At 41.3% G+C, this 15,434-nt stretch overlaps 7 non-coding genes across 7 annotated transcripts; 3 read left to right on the top strand and 4 right to left on the bottom strand.

Moving 5' to 3' along the window:
- Positions 1-365: 365 nt before the first annotated feature.
- Positions 366-437, bottom strand: TRNAQ-UUG (transfer RNA glutamine (anticodon UUG)). The gene has a single exon. It is a non-coding gene; the product is annotated as a tRNA-Gln (tRNA).
- Positions 438-1,987: 1,550 nt separating this feature from the next.
- Positions 1,988-2,059, top strand: TRNAQ-CUG (transfer RNA glutamine (anticodon CUG)). The gene has a single exon. It is a non-coding gene; the product is annotated as a tRNA-Gln (tRNA).
- An 826-nt stretch (positions 2,060-2,885) lies between these two features.
- TRNAQ-UUG (transfer RNA glutamine (anticodon UUG)) lies at positions 2,886-2,957 on the bottom strand. Its single transcript has one exon. It is a non-coding gene; the product is annotated as a tRNA-Gln (tRNA).
- An 8,166-nt stretch (positions 2,958-11,123) lies between these two features.
- On the top strand, positions 11,124-11,195 carry TRNAQ-CUG (transfer RNA glutamine (anticodon CUG)). The gene has a single exon. It is a non-coding gene; the product is annotated as a tRNA-Gln (tRNA).
- An 826-nt stretch (positions 11,196-12,021) lies between these two features.
- TRNAQ-UUG (transfer RNA glutamine (anticodon UUG)) lies at positions 12,022-12,093 on the bottom strand. Its single transcript has one exon. It is a non-coding gene; the product is annotated as a tRNA-Gln (tRNA).
- A 1,550-nt stretch (positions 12,094-13,643) lies between these two features.
- TRNAQ-CUG (transfer RNA glutamine (anticodon CUG)) lies at positions 13,644-13,715 on the top strand. The gene has a single exon. It is a non-coding gene; the product is annotated as a tRNA-Gln (tRNA).
- Positions 13,716-14,540: 825 nt separating this feature from the next.
- On the bottom strand, positions 14,541-14,612 carry TRNAQ-UUG (transfer RNA glutamine (anticodon UUG)). Its single transcript has one exon. It is a non-coding gene; the product is annotated as a tRNA-Gln (tRNA).
- Between the last annotated feature and the right edge of the window lie 822 nt (positions 14,613-15,434).

Here is a 15,434-nt window from a genome sequence, read left to right as displayed (position 1 = left end):
TGTTATTCAAAACGTCATATCTTCTGTCCCCATAATACACAATTTGATTCCTCAAGTTTTGTTTTAATGAAGGATTTCCAATTAAAAAGTTCCATCTTCCCCTTATCAATAACAGTAAGATTTAAGAAAGTAATATCTTGCATCAGCCCCCTGTGATGAGTTTGAGAAAACAGAGTCAGCTCGCAAAATGTCTCATTATTTTGAGCCATTTAATTTCCATGTTTTCTAAAAGTTCTATCATTTGCTCACATCGAATAGACTTTCAGAATACAATCAATAAATTAATGTTTCACTCTACCCGTGTTAGATTTGTGATATTTATGAATACACTTGACAGAAAAAGATTTGATCAACAGTCATGAAAGTGGTCCCACCGAGATTTGAACACGGATCCTTGGATTCAAAGTCCAAAGTGCTAACCATTACACCATGGAACCTCCCATGTGACAAGGGAGCAAATTGCTGCAGCAATGTGAACATTTCAAAGTTTTTAATGTTCTACAGTCAAAGACCAACAGAATGTTATTACTTTTCTATTCTGTTCAACTTTTGCATATTGAACTATGTTAGGGAAGGATGTTGCCCAGAGGACTCAAGTAACGCTATCACTCTGTTGAACAGTACTTTTTATGTGAGATACGATTTTGCAATAAAATATAAGATTCCCCCGTGAATGCAATCTCTTCTCTCAAAATGAAAAGCTCAACCTGGTACAGGTGGTTTGATGGTATCATGCTTAGCACTCTAGACTCTGAAAACCGGGATCTGAGTACAAATCACAGTGGGACTTATCTAAACTTTACGATTTTCTTTTTCCATTCAGTTCTTAGAATTATTAATTGGAAAAACATCTCATTTACTTATAAACTTGTACATATCCACTTTACACGTATGTATCTCCCTATATCTTGCTATATGTCTCTGTATATTTATAGGACAACATAAACACATACATTATAAAAATGCATATAATTAGTAGAGGTGAAAATAATGAAAAGTTGTTGCCTCTCCACATTTGAAACATGAGCTTCTTCTCCTTACTCTTCTATATGTCATGAAATTGAGATAGTCACTTTTTACTCAATTTTGATCTAACAATATAGTTGATTTATACAAAGCATATCATATGATTTGTGAATAATCTTAAAAGAGAAAATTAGATCAGTACCTGTGAGGCCTCCAAGCAAAAGCTTATGTTTCACGATTGCAGATCGACTGTTGAAAATCAGCATGAAAAACGTTTTATTTCACAATTTCCATACTAATATACAAAAACATTTGTACTATCTGAATGATACCGTCATTGTGGTTCTCTAGGTTTGATTTAAGAACACTTCTCTTTCAAAATGTGCTAAATTCGCCTTATCAATAGCGCAGAAAGCTTCAAAAAGGGATGCTGGGAATCAGGCCTCTGAAATGCATTTCAGAAAAACAGGATAGGATTTCTTAATGTCACACTATTTTGTGTAGGAATGTGATGTAAACGTATTATAATGTTTGTATTTCTGTAACTTGTTCAAGCTGATGGACGTTTTGAAAGGAATCAATAATTGTCTCTTTCAACCTACTGGTGTTGGATTTGAGCTATCAATAAACAAAGGTGACAGAAATAGAAAAGGTCAAGAGTAATAAAATAGTACCCCCAAGATTTGGACTGGTACCTTTGCATGCAAAGTCCAACGTGCCAATCATTGCTCTTTGGCGCATCCCATGTGAGAGACAAAGAAATGGGTGTATTAGTTTGGAAATGTAAAATGTTTTAATATGTTACAGTCAAAGATGATCATTATGATATAACTTGCCTATCCTGATAAACGTTTGCATATTTAACACTGTTAAGGAGAATGTATCTGAACAGAATCAAATCACATTATAGCTCTTTACACTATGAGCATTCAACAGAGATATCGTTTCATCAATGTAAGAAATGCCCCCGCACTAATGCGCTCTCTTTTGTCTCAATGGAAAAATGACTCATGTATGGGAGGGTTCCATGGTGTAATGGTTAGCACTCTGGACTCTGAATCCCGCGATCCGAGTTCAAATCTCGGTGGGACCTGCTTGAATTATGAGATTTACTATTTCACCCATTTCTTAGAATTTGGTCTTGGAAAAACATAACGTCAATGTTTTATACTGATACTTATCAACGTATAAGTATGCATCTATTTATACATAGCTATATCCGTCTAGATAGCGATAAGACTATATAAAGAAATCAATTATTCATAAACATATGTATTGAAGCTGAAAACTAAAAACTGTTGTTTCCCATCCACAATTTAAACGTTAGGTTCATTTCCTCTCTCATCTATATGACCAGTAATGAGATAGTTAATTTTTGCTGATTTCTTATATGACAACATGCTTGACTTACACAGTGCATTTAATTGTGAATTTCTTTGAAAGAGAAATTCAGATTATTACCTTTGACACGTCTTTCGAAAGATTTTACTTTATGGTTATGGATTTACTTTAGAAAATCAGAGTGTAAATATATGTGTGTCTGAATTTCACGATTGTTATTCAAAACGTCATATCTTCTGTCCCCATAATACACAATTTGATTCCTCAAGTTTTGTTTTAATGAAGGATTTCCAATTAAAAAGTTCCATCTTCCCCTTATCAATAACAGTAAGATTTAAGAAAGTAATATCTTGCATCAGCCCCCTGTGATGAGTTTGAGAAAACAGAGTCAGCTCGCAAAATGTCTCATTATTTTGAGCCATTTAATTTCCATGTTTTCTAAAAGTTCTATCATTTGCTCACATCGAATAGACTTTCAGAATACAATCAATAAATTAATGTTTCACTCTACCCGTGTTAGATTTGTGATATTTATGAATACACTTGACGGAAAAAGATTTGATCAACAGTCATGAAAGTGGTCCCACCGAGATTTGAACACGGATCCTTGGATTCAAAGTCCAAAGTGCTAACCATTACACCATGGAACCTCCCATGTGACAAGGGAGCAAATTGCTGCAGCAATGTGAACATTTCAAAGTTTTTAATGTTCTAGAGTCAAAGACCAACAGAATGTTATTACTTTTCTATTCTGTTCAACTTTTGCATATTGAACTATGTTAGGGAAGGATGTTGCCCAGAGGACTCAAGTAACGCTATCACTCTGTTGAACAGTACTTTTTATGTGAGATACGATTTTGCAATAAAATATAAGATTCCCCCGTGAATGCAATCTCTTCTCTCAAAATGAAAAGCTCAACCTGGTACAGGTGGTTTGATGGTATCATGCTTAGCACTCTAGACTCTGAAAACCTGGATCTGAGTACAAATCACAGTGGGACTTATCTAAACTTTACGATTTTCTTTTTCCATTCAGTTCTTAGAATTATTAATTGGAAAAACATCTCATTTACTTATAAACTTGTACATATCCACTTTACACGTATGTATCTCCCTATATCTTGCTATATGTCTCTGTATATTTATAGGACAACATAAACACATACATTATAAAAATGCATATAATTAGTAGAGGTGAAAATAATGAAAAGTTGTTGCCTCTCCACATTTGAAACATGAGCTTCTTCTCCTTACTCTTCTATATGTCATGAAATTGAGATAGTCACTTTTTACTCAATTTTGATCTAACAATATAGTTGATTTATACAAAGCATATCATATGATTTGTGAATAATCTTAAAAGAGAAAATTAGATCAGTACCTGTGAGGCCTCCAAGCAAAAGCTTATGTTTCACGATTGCAGATCGACTGTTGAAAATCAGCATGAAAAACGTTTTATTTCACAATTTCCATACTAATATACAAAAACATTTGTACTATCTGAATGATACCGTCATTGTGGTTCTCTAGGTTTGATTTAAGAACACTTCTCTTTCAAAATGTGCTAAATTCGCCTTATCAATAGCGCAGAAAGCTTCAAAAAGGGATGCTGGGAATCAGGCCTCTGAAATGCATTTCAGAAAAACAGGATAGGATTTCTTAATGTCACACTATTTTGTGTAGGAATGTGATGTAAACGTATTATAATGTTTGTATTTCTGTAACTTGTCACTACACTGAGAGCGTTACCTGTTGGAGGAGTTCAGCGGACCTGTTGACCTGTTGCCCAGCGGACCCTTCTCCCTCCATTCTTCCCGTACTCGGCGCTACGACTCGCCGGACCCGCTCCGCGGGTCCCGCAGCGCGTCATCTGCCTGGGGGCTGCACAGAGGAGCTGAGGAGGAGCGCGGGGTCAGGCAAGTGTGCTAGCGGGGTTGCGAGCTAGGCAGGGGACTCCAGCGACCAGGAGCCCCTGCGCGCCCAACCAGGAACACCTGGGCTGCTCTCCCCGCTGGCCACGCCCCCCGCCAACGGAGCCAAAAGCTGCCTCAATCCCTTCGCCTGTGGGTCACTACACTGAGAGCGTTACCTGTTGGAGGAGTTCAGCGGACCTGTTGACCTGTTGCCCAGCGGACCCTTCTCCCTCCATTCTTCCCGTACTCGGCGCTACGACTCGCCGGACCCGCTCCGCGGGTCCCGCAGCGCGTCATCTGCCTGGGGGCTGCACAGAGGAGCTGAGGAGGAGCGCGGGGTCAGGCAAGTGTGCTAGCGGGGTTGCGAGCTAGGCAGGGGACTCCAGCGACCAGGAGCCCCTGCGCGCCCAACCAGGAACACCTGGGCTGCTCTCCCCGCTGGCCACGCCCCCCGCCAACGGAGCCAAAAGCTGCCTCAATCCCTTCGCCTGTGGGTCACTACACTGAGAGCGTTACCTGTTGGAGGAGTTCAGCGGACCTGTTGACCTGTTGCCCAGCGGACCCTTCTCCCTCCATTCTTCCCGTACTCGGCGCTACGACTCGCCGGACCCGCTCCGCGGGTCCCGCAGCGCGTCATCTGCCTGGGGGCTGCACAGAGGAGCTGAGGAGGAGCGCGGGGTCAGGCAAGTGTGCTAGCGGGGTTGTGAGCTAGGCAGGGGACTCCAGCGACCAGGAGCCCCTGCGCGCCCAACCAGGAACACCTGGGCTGCTCTCCCCGCTGGCCACGCCCCCCGCCTATCACCAAATCAACACATAGTAGCAGTATCTTAAGGAGGGTGGGCCCTCCGCTTCGCGGGAGCGAGCGGGAGCGACCGGGAGAAGCCCGGGACAAGGGCGGGACCGTCTGTGGCCGTCCGGGGCTGGCAGAGGCTGGGCTGGGCCCCGTCCCTTTCCACGACGACTCACGCTTGGTGCCTGTTGCTCTCCTGTTGCCCAAACCATGTCTACACGCTCTGGTAAGCCTCTCAGGGGTGAGGTCGAAAGGGGATCTAATGCCGCGAGCCCCGTGATAGGGTCAATGGACCGCTTCATTACCAGGGTGGCGGCGGTGATTGAAAAGGAGATCGCCATCTCTGAGCGGCGTCTATCTGAAGTATATCTCCCCGCAAGTCGCTCATTATTGGGGGTAGACGCCCAGCCGCTCACACCAGCCATTACACGGGTTCAAGGAGGTACCCCTCCTAGTATGGACAGTGCTCCCTTGGAACCCCTTCATCGGTCTGGTATTGAGCAAAATATTGACAGGTTGGAATCCCAGGCCGCTCTTCCTTCTATAGATACTCTGGAAGATGATGGCCGTAGTAATTGCTCCGCATCACTACCACCTACTTTGTTAAGTGATGTTACTGGAGACCCAGAGTCCCCTAATTCCCCTGTACGTACCTCAGTTGTATCAGATGGAAAGCTAGTTGGGGCATCTTCTATTATCGTGTCTTGTGATACTCGGCAGGAGTTTCCCCTCGTAGGTAAAAAATTGCGCAAACGCAAGAAGGGTAAGCTAGTGAGACAGGCCGCCTTCTACCAAAGAGTATGGAAGTCTCCTGTGCCAAATCCAAATATTACAAGGGGTACCCCTATGCAGAACGAAACTGATACAGAAGGGGATGTACTGATTTCTCCAAAGGGCCCTCATACAACTAAAGTCCCAAAGCGAGCTGACTTGGTAGTGGTCGAAAATATTCTGGAGAAGGTATATACCCTCTTGAAACCATTAATAACTCAAATGAAGAGTTTAGGGGATAGGATTGATAAATTAGAGCAGTCAACTCTGGATGGGTTACATTCACTCAAGACAACAATTAAACTAGCAACTAGAGTGACTGTAAATAAGGATGTGGGTGTAAAAGGGAATGACTTATTAGTGCAGAAAGGCCTTGAGCCCCAAATAACCCAAAATAAAGCTGCTCTTAACAATCGAGTAATTCCAGCTCCGAAACCCCCTCCGATTTTGAATCCAGGGCCAAGCGATAAGGGACTTCCAACAAATAAAGAGTCAGAGAAAAATCAGCCAAAATCACATTCTCAAAAACAGCAACAGACAACTGAGGGCAAAAAGGCGGTCCAACAAACATTAGAAGGTAGCAGTAAACCCAGCGGCCCAACGATTAGGAAAGCCCCCAGGCCTGCAACACAATGTTCTGCCCCAACAATTTTCTCACAGGCCCCCAGTATCCGCCTACGACGGATCCCCCCAATTAATCTCCCACCAGACTGCCAACCATTTGTTGCAGTCATGGTTAATGTGCCTCCTCTAAAGGATGGCCAGTTGGAAAACCATCAATCACTTAAGAACAAGTGTATACACTGGCTGAAGGCAAATAAACCAATCCCCCCGGGTATGGACGGTATTATCTTAAGTGTCCGTAGAGTGGGATGGGTGGGGCAAGGGAAAAAAATGCTGGAAGGGGACTGTGTTATTATAAATTTCCAAGATTATAGAATGGTGCCATCCATTTGTACTCCTATTAAAAATATGGGGGCCCCGGGGGTGAAACTGGTAGACCTCACGTATTTTTACCCAAGGCATCTTGTGAGCCCTATTGGAGGAAGTGAAAGTTCTCTCAATTCGGGCCAAAACTGGGCCGGGGTTGTAGGAGGCGACAGGGAGAAATATATGCGGGCAAATGGCCCCTGCTGACTGGAATCAGTGAGGAGAGCAGAACGAGAAGAAGTACCATCCACCCAAATAAACCTTGTAAGTGAAATAGGAGAGTCTACAATAACCCCACAAGATCCCTGCTCTCCTCGGTTATATAGAGGGAGCCCCATGGATAGGGGCCTTCAAGCGTCCAGCGACTTTCCAGCTGTGACGGACCTAGTCTTTAAGGTTTTCAGCTGGAATATCGCAGGGATTGCTGGAAAACTGGCCCTCCCAGATTTTACTGCATGGGTCGACAAGCACTCCTTGTGCCTCTTTCAGGAAACTTGGAGCTTGATACCGGTCCATAGGGTGGGCTTTTCCTCATACTCCTCTCCTGCGCGGGCCTCGGAATCTGGGAGAGGCCGCCCAGCTGGTGGCCTTCTTATTTGGGTCGCGGCTTCTTTAGATTGTAGAGTGGTGGACTATCCCACAGGCTCCCCGGACATACAAAATATTACCCTTATAGACCAAAGGGGAAGAATTGTTCTAAACATCTTTAACGTGTATGCTCGGGGTACAAAGGGTGGGAGAAAGTCTCCAGTGATAGCTCTTCTTGAGACCCTGCTAAATAACACCCCCAATAAGACCCGCACCCTGGTTGTTGGTGATATGAACTGCACGTTCGAGCCTTTGGGCTCGGATGTTTCCCTCGACCAGGATGAGGAGGATGCCAGGTGGGGGATCCCGGCTCTGGATATCGTACCGATTAAAAAGTGGACAGAAGTGGCGCTCCAAATATACTCCCTTACTCTCGAATTTAATCTAAGGGCAGCGAATGGGAGGACTTCCTTGGATAGGGGGGGTGCACATACTTACAACAGACCAGGGCACACCTCTAGGCTGGATTATGTCCTAATAGATGTGTGCTTATGGCCTTATGTGAAGGACATGCAGGTGGTCCCTTCGACGGAGAGCGATCACAACCCTCTCTCCCTAGAAATGGAACACTGGTGGCAACCCCAATGGAAGGCCAACTTTAAAGAGGCGCTCGTACCACTAGACGAATCTGAGGTCTCCCCATGTGGCAGAAGAATTAAATGGGCGAAACTGGTCCTATCCGAGGCGAAGGTTGGGGAAATTCAATCCCACTTAAACCGCGCGGTAACATCTTTGGAATCTTCGCTAGAAGGGGTTGGTAAAGTGAGTGGGTTGTTTCTCTCTCTGATTGAAGACCTAACCAATGTCTTTACCCTGTCCTCTAAAAAGCCGGGCACGACAGGAACTAAAAAAAAAGTTTGTGAGGGGTGGTATACCCAAGCTTGCAGGACCCATAAGGCAAAGCTAGTTGAGGCAGTTAAATCTAAATCCCAAAGTGTGATCCATGAGGCTAGGAAGGCTTATAAAAAGATCCTTAATTCGGCTAGAAGGGAGTGGGAAGAAAAATACTGGGAGGACCTACTCCAGGCTAGCAAAATCAGGGATTCCGGGGTGTTCTGGAATCTCATAAGGAAACGGACCAAACCCGATGCAGCCATGAGACCCTGCAGCATTCCACCTCAAAGTTGGGCAAAACACTTTGGGTCTCTATACCTCCCACCAGACGGGGAACTGTCTGTGGGGATGGATCTCATGCTAGCTATCGAACCTCATGCCTATGACCTTTTCACTCCTCTAGAGATTGAGGGGGTTATAGGCTGGGTGGCACCACGCAAGGCACCGGGCCCGGATGGCCTTCCGGGTGATCTGATGAGGGCTTACCCAAGGGAATGGGGAAGGATCATAGCTGCTCTCCTAAATGACATTATGAGGGGAGGAGTAGTACCAGAATCCTGGAAAGGGGCGGTGGTAGTCCCCATCTACAAAAAAGGTTGCAGGGAAACCCCGGGAAACTATCGCCCAATAAGTCTGATAGACTCCACCCAAAAGATAGCCGGTAAAGCTATCCTAGGTAGGATCCTCCATTGGGTGGAGGAGAACAAAATCCTATCAGACTTTCAGGCAGGTTTCAGGGCTGGTATGGGGACTATAGAGCAGGTGTTTAGGTTGTCCCTCTTGGGGTGGAAGGTGGTGGAACTGGGCAAGGGCAGTCTTTACTTAGCCTTTATAGACTTGAAGACTGCCTTTGATCTAGTACCCAGGGAAGAGCTTTGGAGGGTCCTTTTTGAGATGGGGCTACCACCTTACATCTTGTCCCTTCTTATAAGCCTTCATGCCCACACTTTTGCACAGGTCCGTTGGGGTAAAAACGGAGAACTCACGGAAAAAATACCAGTGTCTAGGGGCGTAAGACAGGGCTGCGTCCTGGCGCCCACCCTATTCTCGTTATATCTGAATGGGGTGGTAAAACACCTCCAACAAGAACCAGCTGACGCCCCCTGTCTTGGAGGTGTCCGCATCCCAACCCTGCTTTTTGCGGACGATACGCTCCTGATTTCCAAGACCCCACAAGGACTACAGAAACTTCTAATACGATTCCAGGAGTTCTGTGTTGCAAAAGGTCTTACAATAAATGTGGACAAAACCAAATACCTAGTTGTCAATCCACCTAAAAAATTGGGCCGCCCACCTACACTTAACTCTATTCCCCTGGAGAAAGTAGCCGAATTTGACTACCTTGGCATTCGGATTACGGACAGGATGACATGGGCAAACCACATTGAAAAAATGGTCCTTAACCACAGGAGAGTAGGAGGAGCTCTCATGAGGGAATATAGGGCCTCAACTAGGAGATCACTTACCCCAGTACTTGACATCTACAAGGCTAAAGTAGCGACATCAGCCTTGTATGGGGCAGAACTGTGGGGTCATTGCCGCCTGGATGCCCTAGCTACTGCTGAGAGCAAGCTATTAAAATCCTTCATTGCTCTCCCCCTGAGCACACCATCAGTACCTGTGAGGATGGACACGGGATGTAAAAACATTAAAGACCAGGCCCAGCTTCGCCCGCTCCTGTTGTGGACACGGATTTGGAGGTGCGAAGAATTAAAATCCTATGCTGATGCACTGAGAGACATAATGAGCCAGGGGGGTTGGGCCAAAATAAAATGGCTAAGGGACACCAAAAAGTTGTTGGAGAATATAGGATTAGGGGATTGTTGGCCATCCCGCTCAGCCCCTCCAAAAGAAGTTGTCAAGGCGCTTTTTTGGAAATGGATTGCTGAGCGCCTAATCTCCAGCCCAAATCACTGCAGGTCCACTGCCACCTTTTTACAAATTAAAGACATTGTGGCCTTTGAACCTTATTTGGACTTGATTACTCTCCCCTTTGATCGTGCCCTTTATTTTAAATTTAGAGTTGGTTCCCTCCCGTTGGGTGCCCTGGTGTCGAAATGGTCAACAGCGGATCGCACTTCTCCCAACTGTGCATGCTGCCCGACTAAGATTGAGTCTATTGTGCACGTTTTATTTGAGTGCCCGGATTACGCAAGGCCTAGGAGCTCTTGGCTGAAACCACTCTGCCGTAACATGGGCACACGCAGTTATTTAGTAGCCTTGCGTATCCTAAGCACGGATACTTCCCCCCCAATAGTCTGTGGAATAGCTAAATTTTTAAAGCAGTTTTGGCATATTCGATGTAAGAGATTGTCAGTAGCTGTTTAATTCTTGTTTTAGCTAATTTATTAACGGATTTAAATCCTTTTATCACTCTTAAACATTCTAAATATTTTTTACTGACTTCTTATGGCATAAACTTTTTTTGTATACTGTATTGATTGTATTATGTATGTGCTTATAAGATATCTCTGAGTATCGAATAAAAGCTTATGACTGACTGACTGACTGTAACTTGTTCAAGCTGATGGACGTTTTGAAAGGAATCAATAATTGTCTCTTTCAACCTACTGGTGTTGGATTTGAGCTATCAATAAACAAAGGTGACAGAAATAGAAAAGGTCAAGAGTAATAAAATAGTACCCCCAAGATTTGGACTGGTACCTTTGCATGCAAAGTCCAACGTGCCAATCATTGCTCTTTGGCGCATCCCATGTGAGAGACAAAGAAATGGGTGTATTAGTTTGGAAATGTAAAATGTTTTAATATGTTACAGTCAAAGATGATCATTATGATATAACTTGCCTATCCTGATAAACGTTTGCATATTTAACACTGTTAAGGAGAATGTATCTGAACAGAATCAAATCACATTATAGCTCTTTACACTATGAGCATTCAACAGAGATATCGTTTCATCAATGTAAGAAATGCCCCCGCACTAATGCGCTCTCTTTTGTCTCAATGGAAAAATGACTCATGTATGGGAGGGTTCCATGGTGTAATGGTTAGCACTCTGGACTCTGAATCCCGCGATCCGAGTTCAAATCTCGGTGGGACCTGCTTGAATTATGAGATTTACTATTTCACCCATTTCTTAGAATTTGGTCTTGGAAAAACATAACGTCAATGTTTTATACTGATACTTATCAACGTATAAGTATGCATCTATTTATACATAGCTATATCCGTCTAGATAGCGATAAGACTATATAAAGAAATCAATTATTCATAAACATATGTATTGAAGCTGAAAACTAAAAACTGTTGTTTCCCATCCACAATTTAAACGTTAGGTTCATTTCCTCTCTCATCTATATGACCAGTAATGAGATAGTTAATTTTTGCTGATTTCTTATATGACAACATGCTTGACTTACAAAGTGCATTTAATTGTGAATTTCTTTGAAAGAGAAATTCAGATTATTACCTTTGACACGTCTTTCGAAAGATTTTACTTTATGGTTATGGATTTACTTTAGAAAATCAGAGTGTAAATATATGTGTGTCTGAATTTCACGATTGTTATTCAAAACGTCATATCTTCTGTCCCCATAATACACAATTTGATTCCTCAAGTTTTGTTTTAATGAAGGATTTCCAATTAAAAAGTTCCATCTTCCCCTTATCAATAACAGTAAGATTTAAGAAAGTAATATCTTGCATCAGCCCCCTGTGATGAGTTTGAGAAAACAGAGTCAGCTCGCAAAATGTCTCATTATTTTGAGCCATTTAATTTCCATGTTTTCTAAAAGTTCTATCATTTGCTCACATCGAATAGACTTTCAGAATACAATCAATAAATTAATGTTTCACTCTACCCGTGTTACATTTGTGATATTTATGAATACACTTGACAGAAAAAGATTTGATCAACAGTCATGAAAGTGGTCCCACCGAGATTTGAACTCGGATCCTTGGATTCAAAGTCCAAAGTGCTAACCATTACAACATGGAACCTCCCATGTGACAAGGAAGCAAATTGCTGCAGCAATGTGAACATTTCAAAGTTTTTAATGTTCTACAGTCAAAGACCAACAGAATGTTATTACTTTTCTATTCTGTTCAACTTTTGCATATTGAACTATGTTAGGGAAGGATGTTGCCCAGAGGACTCAAGTAACGCTATCACTCTGTTGAACAGTACTTTTTATGTGAGATACGATTTTTCAATAAAATATAAGATTCCCCCGTGAATGCAATCTCTTCTCTCAAAATGAAAAGCTCAACCTGGTACAGGTGGTTTGATGGTATCATGCTTAGCACTCTAGACTCTGAAAACCGGGATCTGAGTACAAATCACAGTGGGACTTATCTAAACTTTACGATTTTCTTTTTCCATTCAGTTCTTAGAATTATTAATTGGAAAAACATCTCATTTACTTATAAACTTGTACATATCCACTTTACACGTATGTATCTCCCTATATCTTGCTATATGTCTCTGTATATTTATAGGACAACATAAACACATACATTATAAAAATGCATATAATTAGTAGAGGTGAAAATAATGAAAAGTTGTTGCCTCTCCACATTTGAAACATGAGCTTCTTCTCCTTACTCTTCTATATGTCATGAAATTGAGATAGTCACTTTTTACTCAATTTTGATCTAACAATATAGTTGATTTATACAAAGCATATCATATGATTTGTGAATAATCTTAAAAGAGAAAATTAGATCAGTACCTGTGAGGCCTCCAAGCAAAAGCTTATGTTTCACGATTGCAGATCGACTGTTGAAAATCAGCATGAAAAACGTTTTATTTCACAATTTCCATACTAATATACAAAAACATTTGTACTATCTGAATGATACCGTCATTGTGGTTCTCTAGGTTTGATTTAAGAACACTTCTCTTTCAAAATGTGCTAAATTCGCCTTATCAATAGCGCAGAAAGCTTCAAAAAGGGATGCTGGGAATCAGGCCTCTGAAATGCATTTCAGAAAAACAGGATAGGATTTCTTAATGTCACACTATTTTGTGTAGGAATGTGATGTAAACGTATTATAATGTTTGTATTTCTGTAACTTGTTCAAGCTGATGGACGTTTTGAAAGGAATCAATAATTGTCTCTTTCAACCTACTGGTGTTGGATTTGAGCTATCAATAAACAAAGGTGACAGAAATAGAAAAGGTCAAGAGTAATAAAATAGTACCCCCAAGATTTGGACTGGTACCTTTGCATGCAAAGTCCAACGTGCCAATCATTGCTCTTTGGCGCATCCCATGTGAGAGACAAAGAAATGGGTGTATTAGTTTGGAAATGTAAAATGTTTTAATATGTTACAGTCAAAGATGATCATTATGATATAACTTGCCTATCCTGATAAACGTTTGCATATTTAACACTGTTAAGGAGAATGTATCTGAACAGAATCAAATCACATTATAGCTCTTTACACTATGAGCATTCAACAGAGATATCGTTTCATCAATGTAAGAAATGCCCCCGCACTAATGCGCTCTCTTTTGTCTCAATGGAAAAATTACTCATGTATGGGAGGGTTCCATGGTGTAATGGTTAGCACTCTGGACTCTGAATCCCGCGATCCGAGTTCAAATCTCGGTGGGACCTGCTTGAATTATGAGATTTACTATTTCACCCATTTCTTAGAATTTGGTCTTGGAAAAACATAACGTCAATGTTTTATACTGATACTTATCAACGTATAAGTATGCATCTATTTATACATAGCTATATCCGTCTAGATAGCGATAAGACTATATAAAGAAATCAATTATTCATAAACATATGTATTGAAGCTGAAAACTAAAAACTGTTGTTTCCCATCCACAATTTAAACGTTAGGTTCATTTCCTCTCTCATCTATATGACCAGTAATGAGATAGTTAATTTTTGCTGATTTCTTATATGACAACATGCTTGACTTACACAGTGCATTTAATTGTGAATTTCTTTGAAAGAGAAATTCAGATTATTACCTTTGACACGTCTTTCGAAAGATTTTACTTTATGGTTATGGATTTACTTTAGAAAATCAGAGTGTAAATATATGTGTGTCTGAATTTCACGATTGTTATTAAAACGTCATATCTTCTGTCCCCATAATACACAATTTGATTCCTCAAGTTTTGTTTTAATGAAGGATTTCCAATTAAAAAGTTCCATCTTCCCCTTATCAATAACAGTAAGATTTAAGAAAGTAATATCTTGCATCAGCCCCCTGTGATGAGTTTGAGAAAACAGAGTCAGCTCGCAAAATGTCTCATTATTTTGAGCCATTTAATTTCCATGTTTTCTAAAAGTTCTATCATTTGCTCACATCGAATAGACTTTCAGAATACAATCAATAAATTAATGTTTCACTCTACCCGTGTTAGATTTGTGATATTTATGAATACACTTGACAGAAAAAGATTTGATCAACAGTCATGAAAGTGGTCCCACCGAGATTTGAACACGGATCCTTGGATTCAAAGTCCAAAGTGCTAACCATTACACCATGGAACCTCCCATGTGACAAGGGAGCAAATTGCTGCAGCAATGTGAACATTTCAAAGTTTTTAATGTTCTACAGTCAAAGACCAACAGAATGTTATTACTTTTCTATTCTGTTCAACTTTTGCATATTGAACTATGTTAGGGAAGGATGTTGCCCAGAGGACTCAAGTAACGCTATCACTCTGTTGAACAGTACTTTTTATGTGAGATACGATTTTGCAATAAAATATAAGATTCCCCCGTGAATGCAATCTCTTCTCTCAAAATGAAAAGCTCAACCTGGTACAGGTGGTTTGATGGTATCATGCTTAGCACTCTAGACTCTGAAAACCGGGATCTGAGTACAAATCACAGTGGGACTTATCTAAACTTTACGATTTTCTTTTTCCATTCAGTTCTTAGAATTATTAATTGGAAAAACATCTCATTTACTTATAAACTTGTACATATCCACTTTACACGTATGTATCTCCCTATATCTTGCTATATGTCTCTGTATATTTATAGGACAACATAAACACATACATTATAAAAATGCATATAATTAGTAGAGGTGAAAATAATGAAAAGTTGTTGCCTCTCCACATTTGAAACATGAGCTTCTTCTCCTTACTCTTCTATATGTCATGAAATTGAGATAGTCACTTTTTACTCAATTTTGATCTAACAATATAGTTGATTTATACAAAGCATATCATATGATTTGTGAATAATCTTAAAAGAGAAAATTAGATCAGTACCTGTGAGGCCTCCAAGCAAAAGCTTATGTTTCACGATTGCAGATCGACTGTTGAAAATCAGCATGAAAAACGTTTTATTTCACAATTTCCA

This window comes from Lissotriton helveticus, chromosome 4_1 (assembly GCF_964261635.1).
Source record: "Lissotriton helveticus chromosome 4_1, aLisHel1.1, whole genome shotgun sequence".
Taxonomy (NCBI): Eukaryota; Metazoa; Chordata; class Amphibia; order Caudata; family Salamandridae; genus Lissotriton; species Lissotriton helveticus.
The sequence above is the reverse complement of the archived record's forward strand: the minus strand, read 5'-3'. Positions and strand labels throughout refer to the sequence as shown.